General features: G+C 39.8%; 1 protein-coding gene across 4 annotated transcripts in view; it reads right to left on the bottom strand.

Annotated features, from left to right (window-relative positions):
- Positions 1–25893, bottom strand: part of CNTN4 (contactin 4) — a 1029443-nt gene that overhangs the window by 124571 nt on the left and 878979 nt on the right. The window lies entirely within an intron of this gene.

Raw genomic sequence — 25893 nt, 5'->3', positions numbered from 1 at the left:
AGACTACATAGATGGCAAGGCTGTGGCTCTGATTCCATTCCTCAGATCTAGTCGTTTTTATGGTACTGTAGTTACCCCAAGATCCAAGAGAGTCTTGGACTAAGAGTTCAACATACATAGGGAGCTGTGAGTCCAGACAGGTTCCAACTATATCCTAGAAACCATTTCACTAAGGCTTTCAATAAGGCTGCTTTGGGAGAAGGTAGATCTTACGCTCATCGTCTTTCTCTTTCTATTTGTCAGTATTTCTGCCTTTGCTGTAAAAAGCTCCATACTACAAGGGCAGCAGGACTCTTCACCAGAATTTGGGGCCTCAGGCCAGGGGTAGAAGAATGGTCTCTCTGTATTGACTGACTTTTAGAACCTTCCTGGCACCTGGGTATAGAGTTGGGAATCACCTAAGTCTTCCTGCAGCTGATGTTCAGTCTGTAAAGTTTCCCTTTAGTTCATCTGTTTTTCTAAAAGTCTTCTAGTGCAGGGATCCATGACACATAGGCTAGTTTGAAGGTTAAAATCCTGGCATTCCAAAACAAAACTTCTTTTTTTAATAGTGTAGTGAAGGTAGTCACTACAGGCAGACATTCCCACATGCTACGATTTCTGACACTTGTAAAAAGGAATTTGCATTGAAAATATCAACAGTGAAACTACTGTGGAGAGATGAGCCACCTTTGTTTTTCTGATATACACATATGAATGACTGAAACCTTCCTTGTAGGACCTTTTCATATGGAAAGTTAAAACACTTCTTGGAGTCATGGAGAAGACAGTAAATATCTATATATTACCAATAAGTTTAGACCAATTTGACTTGAACAAAATTTACACAGTAGTCTAGAACAGGGGTCCCCAACCCCCAGGCTGCAGACAGACTGGTACTGGTCTATGGCCTGTTAGGAACCGGGTGGCAGAGCAGGAGGTGAGCAGCCTGTGAGCAAGCATCACAGTCTGAGCTCCACCTTCTGTCAGATGAGCAGCAGCACTGGATTCTCACAGGACCTGAACCCTATTGTGAACTGTGCATTCGAGGGATCTAGGTTGTGTGCCCCTTATGAGAATCTAATGACTGATAATCTGAGGTGGAACAGTTTTATCCCAAAACCACCTCCCACCCCACCCACCATCTGTGGAAAAATTGTCTTCCACGAAACCAGTTCCTGGTGCCAAAAAGGGGACCACTGGTCTATATGACTTCCCTTTCTGAAAGTAGAGGGCAGATTCATTGTTCATTATTTATTATCAATGATAACAACAAAAGACAATTCTAAGCTTTTCATGGGTTACCTCATATAACCCTTTCTAAGGTGGTTACTATTATTATCACTATTGAACAGATGGGGAATTAGGTTTCAAGAGATTAAATAACCTGCCCAAAGTGATACAGCTAGTGGAATTCATTCATCATACATGTATTTAATGTCCATTATGTGTCAAATACTATGCTAAGTGTGTAAGATATGACAATGATCAAGGCAAACTCGTGTTTTCATGAAATGTAAGGTCTAGCATAGGAGACAAATTCTAAATAAGTAATTTGAATTTCAAATGTTATAAAGGATAAGTTCATGGGCTGTGGAAATAGAGATTAGATTATCTTGGGATTCAGGAAGGTCTCCATATAGAGTTAAAACCAATTCATCGAAGAATGCTGGGATAGCTTTTCATCCTCCACATTCATAAAGCACCGACAAGGGAGCTCAAATGAGAATCTAGGTGAGCGGCCACATGTTGCTTTCTCTATTCTTTCTCAGCTTGTGCAAGACCATCTGGGCGATTCGTACTCATTCTGCTGGAAGAGGACCTATTCCAGCATCTTTGGGCTCACATGTCATGCACAGAGGTGAGCAAATAACCTCATCTGGGTGTCACTAAGACAGGGACCTGCTACTCATCACAGACAGTGGCAGGCCTAACCGCTGAGCACAAGATGCTTATATAACAAGCTACTAATGTGTTTGGGGCTTCCCAGACTCATTTGGCAGGTTCAGGCCCATTGTCCAAATCTCCTTCAGCAAGAATCAATGAAGCATAGACATACAATGACTCATTCTCAGAGGATGCAGATGCCAGACAACCTGAATCTGCACAAAGGCAGCCAAAATGTTTCATCCCCCAATTTCAGCAACTCCTGTGTCAGCACATGCCTGTGGGAATATACAGCATCCCGCTCCAGTGCTAGCTACCCTTTGAGGAAACAGAGCTCTCTGGAGGGGGCACATCCATTTTAATTCCAGGAGTCTCTGCAATTCCACATGTTTGACAACTCCATTAGTCATGGATAAGGTACTTAATCAGGTGGGTAACTAGTTAAGCTGGATGCAAACAACTTTGCGAAGCAAAATGTTTCAAATTGCTCCCCTTCCTCAAATTGTAGATATTCACGTTCTTAAGTTGTTTTATTCAAATGAGATAAGACAATTATTTTTAACCACTAAGATAAACACCCAAATGCTATTAAAGAGTTACTTTTCTAAGTTAGATTTAGAGAAAAACATATAAATTAAAGACGACCTATCTGTTTGCCTGTGTCAGTTAGGGTTTGGGTGTTATAAGTAACTAAAACAGACCAAAGTCTGTTTCAAACAAAGCAAAGTTAAATTATGCAAAATGGGGAACTTACTGAAAGGATATGAGATAACTCACAAACTGGAGAAAAAGCATAACAAATAGGGCTTGGAAATGACAGCAACCAGTAGTAGCTCTGGGGGTCTAGAGAGTAGAATTTAAGTGGCAATATTCCCAGGGAGCTGCCATCCAATGACTCTGCTCTGTGTTTTGCCCATAGGAAAATTCTGATTCTTGAAAGGAGAGGGTCTGATTGGCTTAGCCTGTGCTGTTCCATAACCCAGTCCACTGGGTAGAGAAGAGCAGAGCACTTGGCACTGAAAAAAGTAAGGAAGGTTGCAAAGAATGGGAAAAGGCCCTTCCTGAAAGGACCACTAGGGTGCTTCTTTTAGACAAAGAAGCACTAGAAGTTGGGCAGAAAAAATAAACTTCATAATATCCATATTCTTTCTGATATCATTTCATCTATGAATCCAGTGGGAATTCAGCTAATGTTCCATCACACTCATTTTAGTTGGCATGACAGGAGCAAGGTCTTTTTTGAATGTGCTTGAGGTCTCTCTGCAACGACAACATTTCAGCTGAGATACGGGACAAGAAGGAGCTGTTCATTAAAGATCGGGGAACAGAGTGTTTCAGTTAGTGGGAAAAGCAAGTGCAAAGGCCCTGAGGCAAAAAAGAGCTAGATATCACTGAGGAACTGCAAAGCTGGTGTGATTGTAGCTAAGAGAAAGAGCTGGCAAGCAGTAGATGTGGTCAGAGAGATAGTAGGGGCCTGGTTATGTAGGACACTGCAGGATATGGCAAGAAGAGACTATTTGAAGTGAATGGGAAATCACTGGAGGGGCTGATTAGTTGTCTATTTTTCAGCAAGACAGTATCAATGAGCCTCAGTTTATTTTACCTTTTTAAAAATGGTCTAATACATAACCCCTTATCAAAAACTCTCAAGGAAAGTTGTGTTTTGGCATTCAGGATTTCAAATATTAAAAAACACTATAGTATATTTATTTTATATAACATCCCAAGAAAAGTGTGGTTTAGTATCTCACAACCCAACATATTATTATTTCTGTGATTCAACATAGGGTAAATAAAGACAAAGTCTATCAACAGTCTCAGTTTGGTTTTGCCACCAAATGAGTTTGCTCCAAACCTGCCAGAAATAAGCAAATAGATTAATAAGAGAAGAAAAAGACAGAAAAATATGTTTTTGTTTTCAGAGCTTTTTGGATTTCAAAGATACGGATACAGGATTGTAGGCCTGTGCCCACAGATACAGGTTTTCCTGGGAGTCTAACATGCAATGGAGGGTCAATGAATACTTGTTCACTTTCCTTTCTCTTTTACCATCACCACTTGTCTCTCAGTCACAACACCCAAGTTTGTCAAAATACGTATGAAGCACTCCTACTCAGGGTTTTTACTATTTTATTTGTTCCACTTTGCATCACAAACGTCAGTTTCTTCTTCTCTCTAGGCTCTGTGGGCTTGAACATATTGTGGGTTTGTAGGTCACAGAGCTTGTCAGGTTTATAGTATAATGGGGCCAACTGGGAATGCCACCGCCAACAAAATCCCACAAAGAGAACAAACCTTCCTAGAGTTTCTAGGTCAGAACCTACTGTAACAAAGTGAGCTATGAAAGTGCCTTTATATAGTAACTTGTTTAATTAAGATAACAGATGTTACTATTACACAAGTCCTAGTGAGCCACGATTTAATTGGACACTCATTCACATGGCTTGTGACTGGTAAAAACCAGTTCAAACAACCATTTCCCTTGTATGAGTTTTTTTTCTCCGTACAATTAAATTGAATAAACAATGCACCCAGTGAATATTCATTTAATAGAGACAGTTTTAATGGCACAGGAGTTTAATATGAGCAATAACGTTAGAACAGAATAATTTCCTGGCTTAAAAGGCAAGTTTAATTTTCTGTTTTATCTACCAGGCACTAAGTTAGGCTGACAATCAGCTGTGTAGGAAAAATTATACAGAAAACCCTCACTTGGGTGTTGTTAGATGTCTGGTACCTATAATGGAAGAGATAGGGATCTGGCTGTAGCTTTTATACTCAGATTTTAATACAATCTGGGAAGAGGGTTAATTGACAACTTGTCATTCATGTCAGTATGACAGAGCAAACGAAGACAAAAAGAAAAACAAAAAACCAAAAAATAACAAGAGTAGATTAGTACAATCTCTAGTGAGAAGAAAATACAGAGTTTCTACTATTTACCATTCACGGTAAAATAAAAAGAACACTGTACTATTTTCTTTTCTTTTTTTTTCTTTTGAGACACAGTCTCGCTCTGTTGTCCAGGCTGGAGTGCAGTGGTGCAATCTCGGCTCACGGCAAACTTTGCCTCCCAGGTTCACACCATTCTCCTGTCTTAGCCTCCCAAGTAGCTGGGACTACAGGCACCCACCACCAAGCCCTGCTAATTTTTTTTTTTTTTTTTTTTTAAGTAGAGATGGGGTTTCACCGTCTTCGCCAGGATGGTCTCAATCTCCTGACATTATGATCCACCCACTTCAGCCTCTCAAAGTGCTGGGATTACAGGCATGAGCCACCGCGCCCGGCCAGAACACTGTACTATTATAGATGCGAGGAAATAGTTTCTTGTCCAGACTTCCACAGGTAGTCTGAGGGATTTAAAACCTTCTTCTCCTTCTGAAATGATCATTGGTAACATAAAGGGACACAGCTAGGTCTAGATCTACACGCACCATTGCCTACAGGGGGTAGGTAGGTCATAAAAATGAATGAAGCTGGCAAGAAGGACTTCATGACATGTTTTGCTTTCCTTCATGACACAGGAAAATTTGTTATGGGGCATAAGAAAACATACTCTTTTCCTGTATTTTCTTGAAGTGTGTGGTCTTTTTGACTACATTTTCTTATTTTCACTTTTTGATAGAGAAACAGACACAAAAAATATTTTATGTTTACTGTAAGAAAAACTACAATGTGAAAAAAATGATAAGCAGCAACTGACACCACATTTTAATGTGGGATACAAGGATTGTATGGCTAACTGAAGATTTCATGTTTTTGCTAAAAGGATAACTCTTCTTAGCTCTGGATAAGTATTGCCATACAGAAATGCAGGCTGGCTGGGGGCAGTGGTTCATACCTGTAATCCCAGCACTTTGGGAGGACAAGGTGAGAGGATTGCTTGAGCCTGGGAGTTTGAGACCAGCCTGGGCAACAAAGGGAGACCTCACTGCTTCAAAAAGTTAAGAAATTAGCTGGGCATGGTGGTGTGCACTTGTGGTCCCAGCTACATGGGGGCTAAGAAGGGAGGATTGTTTGAACCCAGGAGTTTGGGATTGCAGTGAGCCATGTTCACACCACTACACTCCAGCCTGGGCAACATAGTGAGACTCTGTCTCAAAAAAAAAAAAAAAAAAAAAAAGAGCAAGCTGTCTGTTGCAGATCCTTCAGTTTTTGAAGAGATGTCCGAAGTCTGGATTACAGGACATGTGCCAAATTATAAATGTTGGAACCTAATTTTAAAAAATTAAACGTGGAGCTAGCTAATATGCTGTGCTTGCCAAAAAAAGCTCATTTCAGTGAACCCCTGGTTGGACGATTTTTGGAACCTTCTGGTGGGGCTCTAAATACTCTTCTTGCTAGAAAGGTTTATTCCTTTACAGTGAGACATAATGTTAAATGAGCATATACATGTCAATAGTTAGTTAAGAGACGTGTCATAAATCATCTAACCTCAGTTTTACCGTAAATGTAAAACAAAAGTAGTGGGGAAACCAATAAATCCCATGGCTTGGAAAGCCATGCATGACAGAATGTTCAGGAGGGATTTTCCAAAGCATCCCCTTGCTTTGGGGATGATATATCTTATGATATATCTTATATATCATACACTCATATTCACCCTCCTTTCTCCCTTTACCTCTCCCCCATCCCCACTTCCTCTGACAATCGGTGTGCAATGAACCATTTTCAACAATGCAGATATGCTGCATCCCCCAGGAATGGCTGAAAAACAGAGTTTTCAACTGGTAGTTGAAACCCACCGTCTGTTTATCTCTAAAGTTTCATTTAGCCCTAAAATCCTAATAATCAGAGATTATATTAGTTACAGGAAAAGATATACATCCTTGAAAGAAGATGAGACTCTCTGGACACTACTCTTATCTAAGATGACATGAATCTATAAGTTGTGCAGAACATTTCTGCATTACAATCTTCTATCTCACTTTTGAAAACTTCCAAATGAATTTGAATGCATAACTACATTGTGATGTATATATAATGGGTTCTATTTCTCTAGCTCTCATTTTTTAGGTTTGACACAAATCTATCCTCTAGGCAATGGGTATGTACTAAGTTATGCTAATTAAAGTGTCCTTTTTTCATGCAATTCAAGGCAGAGAAAAGACACTGACTCTCTTGCATAAAAAGTCATAGGGACTAGGCGAAGAGGTGGTTTCATTGATCTGATATAGAAGTTTTTTCATTTTCTTCAGATTTGCTTTCCTCCTTTCCTCCCTGTCCCCTCCCTCCCTTCTTTCCTTCCTCAAATGAAGTTGTTGACAATCTTTGACAAAAGGTAAGGAAGAGTGGATAAAGGCTGAGATGGGGAGGTGCCCAGACATTTTTAAGAGACAGAGGGTGGAAAAGGAGAAAGGGAATTCATAAAACGGAGAGTCCCCAAGGCTAAAAATGGGGATACTGTCTAGGTCATATTCCTTGAGTCCGCTTTTTGAAGAGGGGATCAGAAAAAGGAAATGAGGCAGAGGAATCACACTGCATTTCCTTGCCAAGAAAGAATCAATTACAACTTATGCTTTGAACATGAGAAATTCGGACAGATTCCTCTGGGCATCCTGTTGAAGACTAATTGGCTAACAGAGGACTTTTTTTTTTTTTTTTTTTTTAAATAATGAGTAGTTCCAAATGTTTCTTTCCATGATAAGGGTGCCATACAGCCATCTCTTATAATTATATGAAAGAGTACTCTACCCAGATTCTCCTCCTTCAGGCCAATGCATTCTACCTCCAACAACTCTGACCAAGAATATGGGGCAGCTTAAAGCTGTATCACTCATTGAATTACCCCCTGAAGTGGGGAACTGCCTCCACTAAGCTTATACCCCTTATAGGTGATGATCTGAGGCCCATGACTGGCTCATCAGGGATTTAAAGACCACATTCCCTTGCCTCAAGATAAGACCACTCTGAAGGGCTATCTGAGCTCCAGAGCTCTCAGTGGGACTGGCTGAAGCCCCGGTTGCAACCAAACTGCAGGGCAGTTTCTCTCTCTGTTCAATTCTGCCTTTCTCACTTCCCTGCAGGTGTATCCTCAGAGAGCACTCCCGTGTAAACCTTCTGTATGCAACATGTCATCTGAGTTTGTTACAGGACACCCAGTCTAAGGCAGTAGCAGTAGCCTTAGACAAGGTTCTGGAAAAGTTCAAGAGAGCATTCATATTATTTTTTACTTCAGTTGCCTCAAATATTTGTTAAATAAAGACAGAGGCTATCATTTGAAATTTGAAATTATTCCTGTTAGTTTTGTTACATTCTGCTTTGCTGTGTTTTTGGGAGGTGTTTAATAGAGTCTAGTATTCAAGGAGAGCAAAATGTGTGACATATTAAAAAATAAATACAAAATGGTTCTATGGAGTAGCAGAAATAATAAAAGTTTCATTACCAACATCACGGGGCTCAACTTTGCATGATGGTCAGAACGGAAATGAATGCAGTCACATGGAGGAGGAGCCAGTTCAGGAGTTCTTAGACTATATGCTGCTCTTAGCTTTAAAATTCTACTGCTTAGATTTATGTTTCAACTCTGTGCTATTGTGCTCCTGAGAATGAAATGGAAAAAAAAAAAATCTATGCTCTAGTTATCTCAAAATGTTGCTGTTAATGTAAAATTTAATAAAGGAGGTTTTATATTTCTGTTGGTATTCGAGGGTGTGGAACAAAAACCAAACCAAACAAAGCAACACCGAAAAAAAAAAAAAAACGCAAAACACAAAATTCATTTTTTCTCTGAACCATGTCCTTGGCTTGTGACTATGTTTGTTTGAGTGATACAGGTAAAGGTTATTAGAGCTACCGAGGAAAAATTCATCAGTGGATTTTTATTTTATTTTTTACTATGGAACTACAATTCCATTATTATATAATCACATATACAAGTACAAACACCTGTAGGCAAAGTGCATCATATGGGTATCTGTTCCCAGCATCGCAAACACTTCCAAATCAATTGCTAGGTAACTGTTTGTGGCCATTAAAAATATTACCAGCTGAGGAGGGGCAGATCACGAGGTCAGGAGTTTGAGACCAACTCGGCTAACATGTGAAACCCCATCTCTACTATAAACACAAAAATTAGCTGGGTGTGGTGGCATGTGCCTGGAATCCCAGCTACTGGGGAGGCTGAGGCAGGAGAATCGCTTGAACCAGGGAGTCGGAGGTTGCAGTGAGCCAAGATTGCACTACTGCACTCCAGCCTGATAACAGAGCAAGACTCTTTCTCAAACAAACAAACAAACAAACAAAAAAAAAAAATATATATATATGTATATAAAACCTAGGAGTCTAAAAATAAACAATGTAACAATCTAAATAACATCTGCATCTCTATAACCAAGTATTCACTAATCCACATAAAACACTGTATGTTAAATCAAGAACGAAGATGGTGCAATTGCTAAGAACTTGCCGAGTGTTCCTTTTCATTTGACTGTGCTCTAACTCTTTGCTTCTTCCACACTTGAGGGAACTAGAAGTAAAGCCCTGTTCTCCCTGGGCTAATTGTAGGCTTGAGTTGTTCATGCCATTATCCTATAATGGGATAGCTGGTTTGCTTTCGATTTAGCTATTCAGTTTTAGGTCTAACAGCCTGTGGAAAAATATGTCAGGAAAAACTTGAGACTCTCTGTAGCTTTTACCAAGCCTTCTTCATCGTTGACTCTGTGGAGAGGAATCAGCTGTGAGCTAAGTGATTCTCCTGTTGGCTGATCGTCCCATGGAACTTGCATCTTTGTACCACCCTAAAGTTGGCATTCTGACGTTTGCCCTCATGATCCTCTTTGCCCTACTGTATAGTATGCACCTCGTCTAGATTGGGGACACACAATAGGTGCACTCCCTATTCTTGCCAGTAATTACAATCTTGCATTTTCTTCTAATCCGTCTAATCTTTCTTATACAATCATAGTTATGAAAATTAATCATGGAATTCCTAAAGTAAATAAAGCCTTATGTCCACTTAGAGGAAAGCTTTCCGAAGTTTTTGCTCCCTGAAACCCTAGTGCCTTGAAGTATTCTGTGCAGTAAAATTGATTTCTAGATAAATTTGGGAACCACGCTTCTTAAAGATTCTCAATGTAATGAACATATTAAGGATTCTGAGAGAGTCTGCAATATAAAATGTTTAAATTGTACGTTTTATGCTTATTTGATTATAGAACACGACTTTATACCCTATACATCACCTCCCACCCCATCTCAAGAACTAGTGTTGGGAAATATTGATGTAGTATTTACAACTGTACCCTTACATGGAGCTTCACCATTAAAAAGGCTCTATACTTGGCCCTACCTCACAGAAGTTAATTTACTAAGGTGTCCTTCATCACCACGTAATTTGCCAAATGTATGAAAATTATAAGGCACATCTGTGAAATCTTGTATCTACTGTAGTAATTGTGTCTCATGAGGAATATTTTGCTAAGATTTTACTATGGGACAAATCAATTGTTTTTAATCTTATAAACACTATGGCTGTAACTAATTATGTTTCTTTCTTTGATTGGGTAGCAAGACAGACACAACCAGACCTGTGAATTATACTGAAAGTACTTCTATGTGCTAATTTTATTGCTGCCATTTTAATTTTTCTACTGATAATTCTCCATTATTCCAACTCACTAAATTACTTTTATCATTTCTATTGCTTTTATTTTTGAAGAAGAAGTCTCTAGTCCTTGTGAAATGAGGCTGTAAGTTCACTGATTTCTTTCTTCATTTATTGAACACATATTGACTAAAGCCCTAAGTTGTATTCCAGGGCTAGTGCTAGATAAATAGTGGTGAATGAAACCAGGTAGATCCTGTCCTCACACAGTTTACAGGCCAGTTTAGGAAGGCAGATAACAGTAAAGTCAATGAAAACGTAAATATGGAATTACAAATTCAGAAAAATGCAAAGAAGAAATTGAAGAGGAAAGGAGGCACTGGTGTTATAGTGAGAAATGTGGTATACATGGCCTCAGACCCACTGGCACTTACAGCCAGGGAAAGGGAGTTAAAGAAGGAATTAAAGATGTAAGGGAGGGGAAATGAAACAAAACACAAAAATAATACAACAAGGAGCCAGATCATGCCATGCCTTGTAGGTTGTGTTCAACAGCTTAGCTTCTATCTTAAGCATTTGTGATGAGATTTGATTTCCATTTTGTGAGAGACCATTCTGGCTACAGCACAGAGAACAGATTGGAAGGGAATGAGTATAGAAGCAGAGCAACCAGTCGGGGCTACTGCAACAATCTGGGCAAGAGATGAGGGTGGTTGGGCCAGGGCACCAGCAATGCACATACAAAGAAGGAGATAGATTATATTCTTTGGAAGTAGAGTTTTTAAAATTTATTAATGCATAGGATATATGGGGTGATGAAACAGAAATTAGCAGTGATTTCTAGGTTTCAGACTCAAGCAATCAGAGAGATATGGTGTATAACTGTCTAAGGTTCCGGGTGGAGATTGGTGGCAGGAGTGAGTTCCTTCTGAGGGATGTTAAGCCTACATTGCTCAGGGGAGAATCCTGTACTGAAGACACACATTTGAGAGTTGTCAGTACACACACGGTGTTTACAGCTATGGGAGGGGAGGAGATTGCCTAGAGAGAAAGGGAAAGTAGACAGAGCAAAGGAGGCAAAGTGGATGAGGAAGATGCAGATGTGCTGGAAGGAATAATCCAATAGGAAGAGGAGAAGAGGGAGCAGGAATGACTGAAGGAGTAAAAGTCCTTGAGAAAATGAGAAAGGATAAGAGTAATTTTAAATTGCACTATTTTCCTTCTGAGTTGAAACACATTGCGTTCACCTGAAAAATAACTTTCTTGGTATTAACAGCAGTCAGCCTCATTTTTTCTATAACAATTTTATGCATCCTTTGGAACAAATCACCTTTTTTGGAATAAAACTCTTTAGAGCAAATCAGTATGTGGGAAAGTCAACACGTGTGGAAGCAACTGAAAACATAAAAAGCTCAATTCAAATGTTATTTCTATCACATTGACCATAAAACATAGTCCAGGCCTCCCTTTTCCTCAAGTGCACAATCACCTCCATGACCATGCTTTTAGAAGATGACTGTGACTCTCATTTTATTGAGACTGAGGTCAAAGTTATGTCATAAGAAATTCCTCAACTCCCTCTTTCACCCTTAACTTCTCTGAGACTTTACTCATCCTCTCTTCCTACCCACAGAGAAGACAGGTTCCTCCTCATTTCCCACAATAATTGATTTCTAGTCCATTCTCCTGCTCTCTCCTTGAGAATCATCTCCCCTCCCTTATATCTTTAACTCCTTCTTCGACACAGTGTGATTTCCCTCAGGTTATAAATATTCCCCAATCTCCTCCATCCTCATGATATCCTTGCCACAAATATGTCACTCTCTTGCAGTATATCTAAGTTTCCGTTTCTTTACTTAACACCTGCAAAAAGATCCACTGCATCTGGCTGCTTACCATCCAGCCAGTACAGCTTTTGCATTTATCGAAAGTATTTATTTCAAGGTCACTTGTGAATTCATTGTCACTAAATATATATCATTGGCGGTCTCATCCTGAATGACTTTGTGGCCACAGCTGACATTGTTGACCACTGTCCATTCATGATACCTAGAATTTCACAGCAGCCCTATTTTGTGGTTCTCTGTTTAGCTTTCTGAAAATTTTTTTCTGTTTCTTTTTCTCTTTCATGCATACTCTGCATAAATCAGAAGAGTCCCCAACCCGTTTGCTTTTCCCTTTTCTCTTAATGAACCTCGCACACCCTTATTACTTCAAAGGTAACAATTTGGAAAGTCTTGTTTCTCCACCTGATCTGTCCCAGGGACTTTAAACTGGCATGGCCAACTCTGAGCTGCATATGCCCACAAGTAGTGGTGTTCTGTAAATGTTTAACACAGTGGCTCTGGAAAAAACACCCTTGAAGTGGGTCTATTTCCATGGTGTAAATACTCTCCTGATGGCCAATGTCAAGCTATGAATGTGAACTATCACTGAAGAGGGAGCTGGGAACGGATGTGCAGAATCCACTCTTTTGAGCCCTTGCTAGTAGGCTTCAGCAGAACAGTGCATAAGCCTTTCAAATTCAACAAACCAACACTGAACTCATTACCTATCTAACGTGGGTAGGCTACTTCCAGAGATTACAAATAGGCATTAAGAAACCATTCTTTCCTTATGGTTGAAGGATTCGGTCCCATCTTTGTTTTATATTTAGCAATTTGGGTAAGTGATCTTGCTTGGAGGAATGCATTCCATCAAATAATGCATCTTACACAGAGCTGCTTTCAGCCTTGCTAACTTACTATAATTGATCACTTTTAGGGGCATGGAAGGTTAAAAAATTTATCCTAATGTCATCAATTATTTGTTTTCTTTTGAATTTTAAACTCCTGTTCCATGATATAATCATGTTGTTTCATGTGGCAAGAACAGTTGAATTACAAAATATTACTTATCCTGGGGAGAACTGTAGGAGGAATGGTGTACATTAACACCCACGCCCATACCCCCCCCCACACACCTACCCTATTTAATGGAGTCTTTTACCCACCACCTGGATTTCTCATCAGGTAACCTATAATTCTACTATATGTACCCTCTAGGTACCATATGTTGTAATTACACAGAAAGCCAAGTGTTGCTCTAATTAGATCATTTGGCAAAAGGGATTTAGAAACATCATGATGGATATTTACTAGTAGAGATCTAATTAACTCTGGAGTATCTGTGATTGAAATATGAAAAGAAAACTCTATAACAGAAATATAGGGGTCGAACTTAGTATATGATCCAAGACCTTCAATATTTACATGGCATCAATACATCTAAGCAGTCTAACAGATTTTATTTCTAGAGATGACAAAGTTAGGAGGAACCCAAATTATCTGCCTTGTCTCTACTGAGAAGGCACAAAGCACTGCCTGTCTGGTTTTAATATCCAGTCACATCACTTCAGTTCTAATTGCTCTTAATTACATGCCACTTTGGTTTGAATATTTTCATGATCACTTAACTCCATTTGATGATACAGAGCTATTTTCTCTGAACAAAGGCACGGCTGAGGTAGTTCAAGGACTTAATTTACCTCTTCTCCAAAGGGTTTAGATGTTTCTAACCCAGCCCTGAAATCAGACCATCCTACCATTCTCCCCCTCAGGAAATGATAAAGCTATGGATCTGAACGCTGCAAATTTATTATTGAAAATATGACATGAATAACAGGAAAAGCTGCTATGCCAGTCCTGTGCCAGGGAGGTAATGAAAGTTTTATCTCCCTTTTAAACCTTAGAGAGAAGCATCTAGTGCTTGTTCCTTCCTCAAGCAAACCTGGTAGACATGGATGCAATGAGTGAGACCTGGATTTGAATTCCAGACTTAACATTATCAAGCTTTGCAACCTTAGGTAAGGTAAATAAATTGCTTTCTTCCAGCCTTGGTTTCCTTATCTAAAAGATGGAGTCCCAATAATAGGACTGATCTCATAACATTTTTACGAGGATTAAAAGAAATTAAGCAGAGGGTATAGTAAAGACAAAAAAAAAAAAAGCGCTAGGTATTACTATTATTATTGACAGAAGGAGGGTTGAAAGTGCTCATTTTTTTACAGAGATAAAAATGGCCAAAGGTTAACCATGAAATACAGGACTAGAGCCAAAGTAATAAGTAATCTAAATCCCCAAGGATCCCCAAAGCCTAAAATGTATTCATAAATACATAAGTGATATAACAGGAGATCAAAGTCTCATTTCTACTTAATGGCTAGAGATTCCCAAACTTCTTCACAGTTAAGCTGACTCACAGTGTTTCTGGCACTATTATTTTATATCCATTCATATTATTTTACAGTGTTAATAAACTCTAGTTAAACCTGTAGCTTCTTCCTGTTGATGTTTGTCCTTCCACCTCTTCCATGTAAATGCTGCAGATAGCAACTCCTCCACCTGGCTGGGTCCCTCTCTTACCCTCATTTCTTGTACATGGCTTGCTGCATGTACATGGGCTACAGCATGGAGACTTCTCCCTTCCCTGTTTTCCGCTGTCTGTGAAGCATTTTCTTTCACAAAGGCTTAACTCACTTCCTGTTGGAAGCTGATTTTGGCAGACCCTGCCTAACCAAGAGTCTCTTCCCTGTCTGTTCCCTAAGCACTGCTATGGACTCTGTTTGGACTATATTATGTTAATTTCTGCTTCGCTGGTGGTTTCTAAATTGTTTCATGTGTGTATACAGAGTCACAGTAGCTGAATTTTATAAAACTCTAGAAAGCAAGTCCTGTGATGGCTGTCTTCTCTTTCCTTCTTCAACTGAACTAGACCGTTCATAAATATTTATCATCGTAAACTTAAAACACCTGTATAAAACAGTCCACACAAAACCATGGATCCTCAACCAGGGATGGAGATTTCCCATTATTTCAATTTTTTACTGGTTGTTCAGAAATACAGGGAAGATAATCAGGTATCTACTTTTCTCTCCACTGCCACCATCCCTCACCCTCTGTGTCTTCACATTTAAAGCTCCCTTGAGCTCTGATTTCTCCAGGGAGTTCAGATTTTGGGGGCATGAAAATAAGTTCTTCCTGGCAAAAGCTGGGAGACACTGCTCTAGAGAGCAAAGTGAGATAATTTGGACCTCCAACCAAATTTACTTCCCCTCTGCTTTGCATAAGATGGACATGCTGGAAGTGACAATTTAATCAAAAGTGTAAGTCACAAAGAACAAATAAAAGACACAGCAAACAAAAAACAAACAAAAAACCCAAGGTGGGGGAAGATCATGTTACTATGAAGATGTTTTAAAACTCCACATTTCCAGAAATGTACCACAAGTTAGACCAGAGTTTGGCAAACTTTTTCTGTAACGGGCCAGAGAGTAACTATGTTAAGTTTTTTGATCTGGGTGGGATCAGTCCCACTTAGTCAATCTTGCCCTTGCAGCATAAGAGCCGCCAGCCAAGGCCATTTGTGAATGAATGAGTTTGGCTGTGTCCTGTCCAGTAAAACTTTATTTGTGGGCACTGAAATTTGACATTTGCATAATTTTTATGTGTCACAAAATGATATTTTTCTTTTATTTCTTGCCATTTAAAAATGTAAAATCATTTTCAGTTTGCCAACTGTACAGACACAGGTGGAGGGTTGGATGTGACCTGTGGACTGTAGTTTTTCAAGGCCTGGATAAGAGCATTTCAGGCAAGGAGAACAGCAGGTTCTCAGGCTTTGCAGCAAGAGGAAGAAGGCCATTTGAAGAAATGAGAGAAGGTCCATGTGCTCAAGAACTGAGGGTAAAGGTGAGTGAAGTGAGACAGCTGGTAGGATAGCAGGCAGGAGCCTGAGTAGCATACAGAGCCTTTCTGGTCATCTCATAAGACTTAGTGTCTATCCTAAAGTCAACGGGAAGCCACTGCTACATTGTCATACCTGAGTGTGCATTAAAATCATATGGGAAACAAGTATTCTGATTCCTGGGCCCCATCTCAGAATTCCTGAGAAAGCATCTTTGAAGAAGGAGAGTGGGACTCTGCTTTCTAAAATATATCTCAGTTGATTTTGCTGCAGTCAGCCTGGCATTGAGCTACAGAGCTAAGTTTGGGAACGACCACTGGATCTTTGCTCTGGGAATGGAGAAACACTGCCTTAGGAAGTCGAAGTGCTTTCCCAGGCGGGTGTATGGTAAATTACAGCAGATACTACTTGAGTACAGACACTGAACTCAACCAATGGAGGACAGGTGATAACTGAAAAGGAAGTGTGAAGCTCCAAGACAAAATCATTCCCTCACTCTGTCTGTTTCCCAGTGAAATGCAAGTTTCTTGGCTTGCCGTGCAATGCTTTTCTCAACTGGATTCTGAGAGATGTCCCAGTTTTATCTCCCCCTGCTCAAACCTTTCTCTCTACTTTCCTTTCAAATACATTTCTTTCCTGCTGCTCCTTACACCTAAATATCCTATCACCACCTTTTCTCCAATCCCCTCCAAGAATCAGATGATTTCGGTTGGTTCATTCATTTCATACAAGAACATTAGTGCCTATTCTACTCTAGGTATAGCACAAGGAGCTGGGGAACCTGTATGCTCCTACACAAATCGCGCTTTTCATCATGGCCCTTTCAACCTGTTAGAGAAAATGAACATTAATTAAATAATCAATAGATGTAAATATGAAGTTTATAACTATGATAATATAAAAAGTCTCTGTTAAATCATGGAAGAAATTGTTTTGTTCCTTTTCTATGACACATGTAGAACCTTGATTTAAATTAGTTTATGTTGCCTGTTATGGGGAGGGGGTAGTGGGGAGGGATGGCATTAGGAGTTATACGTGATGTAAATGATGAATTGATGGGTGCTGACGAGTTGATGGGTGCAGCACACCAACATGGCACAAGTATACATATGTAACAAACCTGCACGTTGTGCACAGGTACCCTAGAACTTAAAGTACAATAATAAAAAAAAAAAGAAAAAAATGAAGAATGAGTTCATGTCCTTTGCAAGGACGTGGATGAAGCTGGAAACCATCATTCTCAGCAAACTAACACAGGAACAGAAAACTAAACACCACATGTTCTCATTTGTAAGTGGGAGTTGAACAATAAGAACACATGGATACAGGGAGGGGAACATCACACACCAGGGCCTGTCAGGGGTTGGAGGGCTAGGGGAGGGATAGCATTAAGAGAAATACCTAATGTAGATGACGGGTTGACGGGTGCAGCAAACCACCATGGCATGTGTATACCTATGTAACAAACCTGCACATTCTGTACATGTATCCCAGAATTTAAAGTATAATAAAAAAATTGGTTGTTTAATGTAAAAACAAAACAAATTAGTTTATGTTGATAATCTCAAATGCATCTTATACCAGGGAGAAACATGACAGATATTCATTAAACTGAATTTCTCAAAGGTGTGATGTGGTAAGTTTCACCTTGTAGAAGATTTGGGTGAGGGCTGGTTCCAATGAAATCATTTAAGAGGTTGGTTGAATCGCTGTAAAATTCACACAAGAGACAATAAGGGCTGAAAACCAGGGGAGTGGCAAAAGACTTGCAAGGAGGGGATTAATATGGGAGACACTTCGAAAGATTTTTTTTTGTTAAATCAAGTGTTACCTTTAGATTGGACACTTTTTAAAAAGTTGTTTCATATACAAATTCCATTATATGTTTTGAGTTGTATAACCACATGTATGTCTTGTGGTATTACTATGCCACATGACTAGAACAAAGGGTCAGATCCATCTCAGGTAGTCACTGGATTTACTCATCATTTTAACCCTGGCCATAAAATAACGACACACTATACCAACATAGAAAAGGCTTGTGGCTGAGGGTAAGTTTATGGGGTCTCCCAGAGGACTGGGCCTACGGATTCTGACAAACATTTTTAAAACGCGAATCTCCCTAAACACTTTTGCAACTGCACTTCAGGAGAGCTTAACACCATAACTATTTTATCCATGGTTCTAGGAGAGACAAACTGAAGTAATGGAAAGAAGTTCTAGGTCTGAATTTGAAGAGCAGTATAAGCTCTCTCTCGTAACTGCATATGCAAAATTAAAATGATAGTACTACCAATAAGCAGGGCAACAGATTCCAACTAGAGCAATGATGCTCATGTTGCTTTGATGTTGTTTTGCCTCCAAGGCAGGATTTCCATTATTATGGAGATGAACTGCCTCTAATTATTGCAATAACATAATTGTTCCCCAGGGCAGAATTCCTAATAACAGAGCTGTATAGCTCTGCAGCAACTGTAAGAGATATCCTGAGGGCAGGTTTCTCATTAAGAGCACATATATAGACACTGCCTCCAGAAGAGAAACAGAATGCTTGAAGCAATAAACTTTCCTTTCCACACTAGGATTCCACAGGCCTTCTGGGCAAATACCTGCCATCACATTTGCTTTGCCTCCCAGACTGCCAGCGTTGTCTTCTGACCTGGGTTTCACACCTTGTATGCAACACAGAGTTGTGCAGCCCAGCACTGGGATTTCCTTCCATGTCTTACATGAATTTCAACTCTTCCAAAAGCCTTTGGGAAGAGAGGCAAATTAGGGTTATGATCCAATTTCACTTTGGAGGCAGACATCAGTGTCTATAAACAAGACACATGAGCATGAATTTCATTCTTATTTCAGTTGGATATTTTCTTTTGCCTTTTTTTTTGGGACGGAGTCTTGCTCTGTCGTCCAGGCTGGAGTGCAGTGAGCGATATCGGCTCACTGCAAGCTCCGCCTCCCGGGTTCACGCCATTCTCCTGCCTCAGCCTTCCGAGTAGCTGGGACTACAGGCGCCCGCCACCATGCCCGGCTAATTTTTTTTGTAGTTTTTAGTAGAGACGGGGTTTCACCGTGTTAGCCAGGATGGTCTCCATATCCTGACCTCGTGATCCACCCGCCTTGGCCTCCCAAAGTGCCAGGATTACAGGCGTGAGGAACCACGCCCGGCCGACTCAGCTGGATATTTTCACAGAATGCTAGACTTGATTTGATTACACTATGAGGGTCAGGCAGACCTAAACATGTATTTCGTTCTGACAAGATATGCCTAAGAATATGGATGTTTATACAATTTTATTATGTCTTCAAAACTAGTCCACAGTGGACTAAAAGTACACTGCCCAAGATAATGTTAAGGTTCCTAAATCCAGCAGTCATGGTTGCACCATTATTTTTTGGAAGGTCTTGGAAGCGCCAAGTGCTTACTCCTTGTTGCACCTTTCTTCTCCTTTGGCTTCTGTTTGTTACTTTCTGCTAGATGTTCTCCCACCTCTTTGGGTCTCCTCCTTCACACCTCCCAGCAGGCGTGGCTTCTGCTCATTCTTTGAATGTGTCTGTTCCTCAGGGTACCTTCCTTTGAACTGAGATGTTCTCATTCTATAGAACTCTCTCTGGATGAACGTATGCACTCCAATGCACTCCATTCTTATCTACTGATTATGTTTTATCTATGGATCTTTATCTCTACTCCTCAACTCAGATCTGTACTTCCAGTTTCCTATGGGACACTCATACAGCACTTATTCTATGCCAGGCAGTGTTCTAGTGTTAAAGAATGGAACAAAACATACACAGAAGGCCCAATAAAAAAGGCCTTTCAAAATGGAAGGAGGCAGAAGAGGAGGTCAGAGTGATGGGATGCGGAAGAACTTGCCTTTACTGGTATAAAAGAAAATAGAATCTCGGGACTCCAAACTCACTATGCCGAAGAAAAAGTTAAGCTTGGGAACTGAGTCATGCAATACTGCTTTCCTTTTGTTCCCAGGCCGATAGCTGTAATTTCACAACCCTGTATCATAGTCTCACCCATAAGCCAGGTTCCCACAATGATAGAAGGCCGCATATCTCCCCAGATGGCCTGCATCATAAATGAAATTCCTTGTGAGACCCTAAATCTTTCAGGATACACATGCCCTGTATAAACTAGCCCTAAAACCAAATTCCATGGAATCTCACCTTGACAATGTCAATTACCACCTTATCTTCCCAGGGAGAGGAAAAGGACAAAATCAGAAATTATCCTTTGGCTGACCCTGCGACCAATGCATAACTGACTTTTTCCTCGACGCTCCCTTTTCACATGTAAAATGTACAGCCTCATAAGAATGTAAGCACCTGCCTCCTTTTTTTCCTCTCTTGCTTGTTCTTTCCCTTTTAAATATCGAAAAATCCTTAAACCCCCTTTTGGAAGAGCACCAGTAACAGATACTCCAGTGATATATGTATTTCTCAGCCATGACCTCAACCCTGGCTAAATAAACCTCTACTGATTGAGACCTGCCTCCCTCACTTTTTCATTAAGCTTTGAAGATGGAGCAAAGGGACCATGAGTCAAGGAATAGAGATGACCTGTAGAAGCTGGAAACAGATTCTCCCCTAGAGCCTCCACAATGAATGCATCTCTGCTGAAAGCTTGATTTTAGACCAATGACGCCCATATCAGAATTTTTACCTCTGGAACTATAAGAATATAAATTTGTACTTTTTTATTTTTTATTTATTTATTTTTTGAGATGGAGTCTGGCTCTGTCACTCAGGCTGGAGTGCAGTGGTGCAATCTCGGCTCACTGCAAGCTCCACCTCCTGGGTTCACGCCATTCTCCTGCCTCAGTCTCCTGAGTAGCTGGGACTACAGGTGCCCACCACCACACCCGGCTAATTTTTTGTACTTTTAGTAAATATGGGATTTCTCTGTGTTAGCCAGGATGGTCTTGATCTCCTGACCTCGTGATCCGCCTGCTTCAGTCTCCCGAAGTGCTGGGATTACAGGCGTGAGCCACCGTGCCTGGACTAAATTTGTACTATTTAGCCAAACACACACACACACACACACACACACACACACACACACACAGGCACATGCAGCACAAATTTCTATTCTCATGGAATTTACAATCCAATGGGTGGAGAGTGGAGAAGATCAATAATAAAGTTAAAAAGTGGGCAAGGTATGGTGGCTTCTGCCTGTAATCCTAGCAGTTTGGGAGGCTGAGACAGGAGGTTTGCTTGAGGCCAGGAATTCAAGACCAGCCTGGGCAATATAACAAGACTCTGTCTCTACAAAAAATAATAATAAAAAAATTAGCTGGGCATGGTGGCATGTGACTGTGATCCTAGCTTCTCAGGGGGCTGAGGTGGGAGGATCGCTTGAGCCTAGGAGTTCAAGGCTGTAGTGAGCTATAATCTCACCACTGCTGTTCAGCCTGGGCAACGGAACAAAATCTTGTCTCTAAAAATAAATAAATAAATAAATAAACAATTAAAAGTTAATACATAGTATGTGGGATGGTGACAAATACTGTAATATATAAATTAGGAAAAGAAGGTGAGGGTTTTACAATTTTAAGTATGTTACTGGGAAAAGGTGTCTGTGAGCAGGTGACATTTGAATGGGAATCCCCATTTGAACGACGTCACCACTTGCAGGCACCTCACGTTCAACACACTAATAATAACCTCTTTATTTGCCCCTTCTCAGTCTTGCTGCTTCTCTGTTTACTACTATGGCAAATGGCACTGCCATTCACCAGCTCCTCAATGTGGGATCCTAGGAGTCATTTCCTTTTTTTCCTCCTTCTTTTTTCAATCCTTCTACTTACTAGGTCACTAAGTGTTTTCAATTCTACCCGTTAATAGCCTGTATATCACCCTTCTCTTTTTCACTCTCAGAAGACTGACGTGATCCATGTGTTGTGATTTTCTTCCTAGACTACCACCTGGAATTGCCCTCACTGCATCCTCAACCTTGCCCTACCCTGATTCCTTCTGCATGTTACAGGCACAGTAATCTTTCTGTAGCACGCATATGACTGTGTACTCCCTTGCATAAAATCCTTCAATTCTGTCCATGGTCTTCTGGTTCAAGTCTAAACTCTACAGACATAAAACACAAGGCCTCCACCATCTATTGCTGCCCTACATTTTCCAGTACTCCTTCTCAATATATCACCTTTATAACATATGCCTCAGGATTGTTGAAAAATTTATATTGATATTGTGCTACCGGGCCTCTGTGCTAGTCTATGAGCACCTTGAGGGCTAGGTTCATGTCTCCTTTTTTTCTCTCTCTCTAGTGCCAAGCAAAGGTAAATATCCAGTGAGTGCTGCATCCATGGAATGAGACTGGAATTGGCTAGATTCACAAAACAGAGTCATGCTGCTGTTCTAAACCCATGCCTGCAACATGCAGGCTGTAGGTCTGAGATTCTTTTTGGAAAAATTCAATGGCATACCTATATCTGCTTACTATCCATATGCTTGACATAATGTATTAGTCTAATATTTAAAAGCATGGAGGGAAATTCTTAAGCATAAGAATAAGAAGCCTTTATTTACACAACATTAATAAGAGTAACAGTTTACTCATTTATTTGGCTTTGGTGAAAACTAAAATATTTTTTCTCAGTGGATTTTCCAGACAACTAAACTTTCTTGTCCAAGCACCACATTAATTTTTAAAAATAAACAGTGGCAGGGAGTGGTCTTTCTATGATATATCATTCACTTGCTTGCCTTAATCCAAACTCACTGAAGATCATTTTTTCTCTTTAGTATAACAGTAATAATCATCATCCTTTTCTGTAGAGATAAATAAAGCTACCTTTTTCCCTTATTAAAACTGCTTGGAAATGACCAAAACAGTGAGAGGATGCCAAACAATGCTGTCTGAAGAAATCAGATACAAGGGGGACATTTGGGCTTAGAAAAGAATTGAAAGAAAATATAGGGTAGCCTCCCAGTATAGAAAGTGAAGTGAGAAGTGGTGGAGAATAATTTGTCTGTAAAATTCCATAAAGTGAAACCAAAAATGAGTGGAAGTTGCAAGGACATAATCTTCTAACAATTAGTAAGGTCTCCATCATTATTAGTAACCAGGGAAGGATGTGGGCCCAGCCATCGTGGGGATCCCTGCCCTGGCATGGAAGATGGGTTCTGTGATTACGGTGGGAATTTGGCATCAGCGTCTGCGCAGCATCCATTCCCTCTTCTTCTGGTGATAGCAGCTTGATTTCTTTGGGAAAACCCCTGTCCCGTTCTCAGTCCACATGTTTTGAGGCAGGCTTTCCCATGTGGCTCTTAGGACAAGCACATGACTCACGTCTGCCTCATCAGTGGATCAGATCCTCCTTGAGTGTGACTGGTCCAGAGAAGGACACTGACCAAAGCAAGCTTATTTGATTCTATTCAGGAACTCCTGAGATACATTGGAAAAGAGGGTGAGTACGTGGCTCCAGTAGTCACCCTACTAGCAGGAGAGGAGAGCCTTTTGGAAAAGAAGCCAACATGGCCAAAGGTGCAGGTAAGACAGGAAGACAGCGAGACAGAGTCCTGATGATACTGTGTGAGCACCTGAGCCGTGTCATACCTGCAGTTGCAATTCATCCTGGATCTTCTCAAATACATGAGCCAAAGAATTCTCTTTTGTCCTTAAGCCAGTTTTGAGTTAGGTTTCTCTTACTTGCAACCAAAAGCATCCACCCTGGTTGATACAATGGTTGTATAACTCCTTATAATTCTAGGATTCTAGGTTTTTTATTAATGATTCTACTATTTCTGTATTTTAATGTTTCTGTTTTTAATAGGTCAACTTCAGTCTTACCTGCCTCAAAGTACCCTCCATCTAAAAACTAAAAGTAAATAAAATAATCAACCTTATTCAATTAGTAGCTTAATTCCTCAATTCATCCAAATGATTCCAACTGCATTCATGGTGACTAGAGATCTCTCCTGAGGACTAAAGCTCTTGAGCTGTGTGACAGGTCTTCCCTGTTTTAAATGCCTGATATTGCCTACACTGATTGCTGGAGACACATACAAGACAATAAGAAATGTTTTATGTTTACGGATATTCTGCCTACCCAAGAAGAATGTCATAAAATTACTTGAATTTTCATTCTTTCGTTTAGATGCTTGGATTAACATAGATAAGGCTAGTGTGAATATGCTGCATATTTCCAAAAGAATGGGAAGCCAAAACAAGAACACATTTGAATACTTGAAACACATTTTTAAGATAACGAACATGTTAACGTTAAACCAGTGTTTCTGAATCTATATCCACTTAGCTAACTACAATATCACCATAAGGTTAGATGAGACAAAACCTCTTTAATTTTTAAAATGTTGCTTCTAATACCACTACTGTAAACTCACTTGTAGGCAGTTGATTAATTAAAATTGAAATTAAATGTCAATAAGTAAGAGTTTAGCAAAGTCTTTCAAAACATAGAATCTAGGCAGAACATTAATAAAAGGGTGCTTGATCATAAAGTGTTGTTTCACTGTATTATGCCAGTATTTTTTACTTAAGGGATTAATAATCTTTTTAATCAAAGGTTAAAGACTTGCCTTGTGATTCCTAAGATTCTATATCTCAAAAGAGAATTAAGGCTAATGAGGCAGTGCATTAGAAATTATTACTCAATGCTGTATAGTCAAAGAATTTTGCACTTCATGTTGGTCTACCAGGTCAATCCTTCCCTAAAATAGGGGTTCTAAAATTTTTACTCATCAGTTTCATCTACAATTGCTTTTGCTCACTCATCCACTTCATTTTCCCTCTTCTCGATTGGAAAGAAATGAGAAAAATGGCAGAATCTCTTCTCTGCCAATGAGAAAACAATTGTAGAATCTTTCTCATTGTTCACCCATTTCAGAAATTAAGAAATGTTCCACTTGCTGTGTTTTTCTCCGAAGTTAAAAACCAGTGGCTCATGAAATAAACTTGGTCTTTAAGCACAATTTGTATTGTACATCCATCAAAATAAAAATTAGTTGCTGACATTTAAAAGTTGGAAGCTCAAACAAACGTCTAGATTTCTAGTTTCTTTTGAAGAACAAGAAGATGAGGAGGTACCTGACCCGTGTCTCTATATGGCTGAGCGGCAGGTGTCTCCCTTGGATGGGGCACACATTGAAGTCCCCAGCATTCCCCTATATGCTACACCTGGCCAGTTTTTTAATGTATTTACATTAACAAAATCATCATATCTGGTTAATACGTTCTGAGTGAGGTGGAAAGGAGGATCGGAACTGTGAGAACACAGCACTCATGTGGAGAGTAAGTGCTAATATTGACAATCTGGGATTAGCCTGGTCCCAGTGAAGGTAGAGGCGATATATAGCAGTAATTAGGTAATGATGGGGAGTTTCCTCAGTTTAAATATATATATTTTAGTGCAAAATAAATGTTGAAGCATATTTGGACCATATTAGTCAAGTCAGGCATAGATAGAATGAAAACTGGATAAAGACAAGCTTTGTGGTAAGTCAAGTGGTAGAAACAATCAATTAAATTCACTTATATAGAATTCTTGATACTGGCATACTATTTCCCCAAAGGTAATTTAATTAGCTTGTAGCAATGGTTAAGCTGTAGCAACAGAAAGCAGTCATTAATACGGTTCAAAATATTAGGTTGTCTCTTTTCTTCCAGGCACATAGTAAGATTATATTTCACTGCTGGGTTGCAGGAACATGTGACTTGTTTTGGCCAATGAAACGTGAGTGAAAGTGCAGTGCTGCACTTCTAAGTAGAG

This window comes from Trachypithecus francoisi, unplaced genomic scaffold (genome assembly GCF_009764315.1).
Source record: "Trachypithecus francoisi isolate TF-2019V2 unplaced genomic scaffold, Tfra_2.0 Lachesis_group0, whole genome shotgun sequence".
NCBI lineage: Eukaryota > Metazoa > Chordata > Mammalia > Primates > Cercopithecidae > Trachypithecus > Trachypithecus francoisi.
This window is presented reverse-complemented; position numbering and strand designations above follow the sequence as displayed.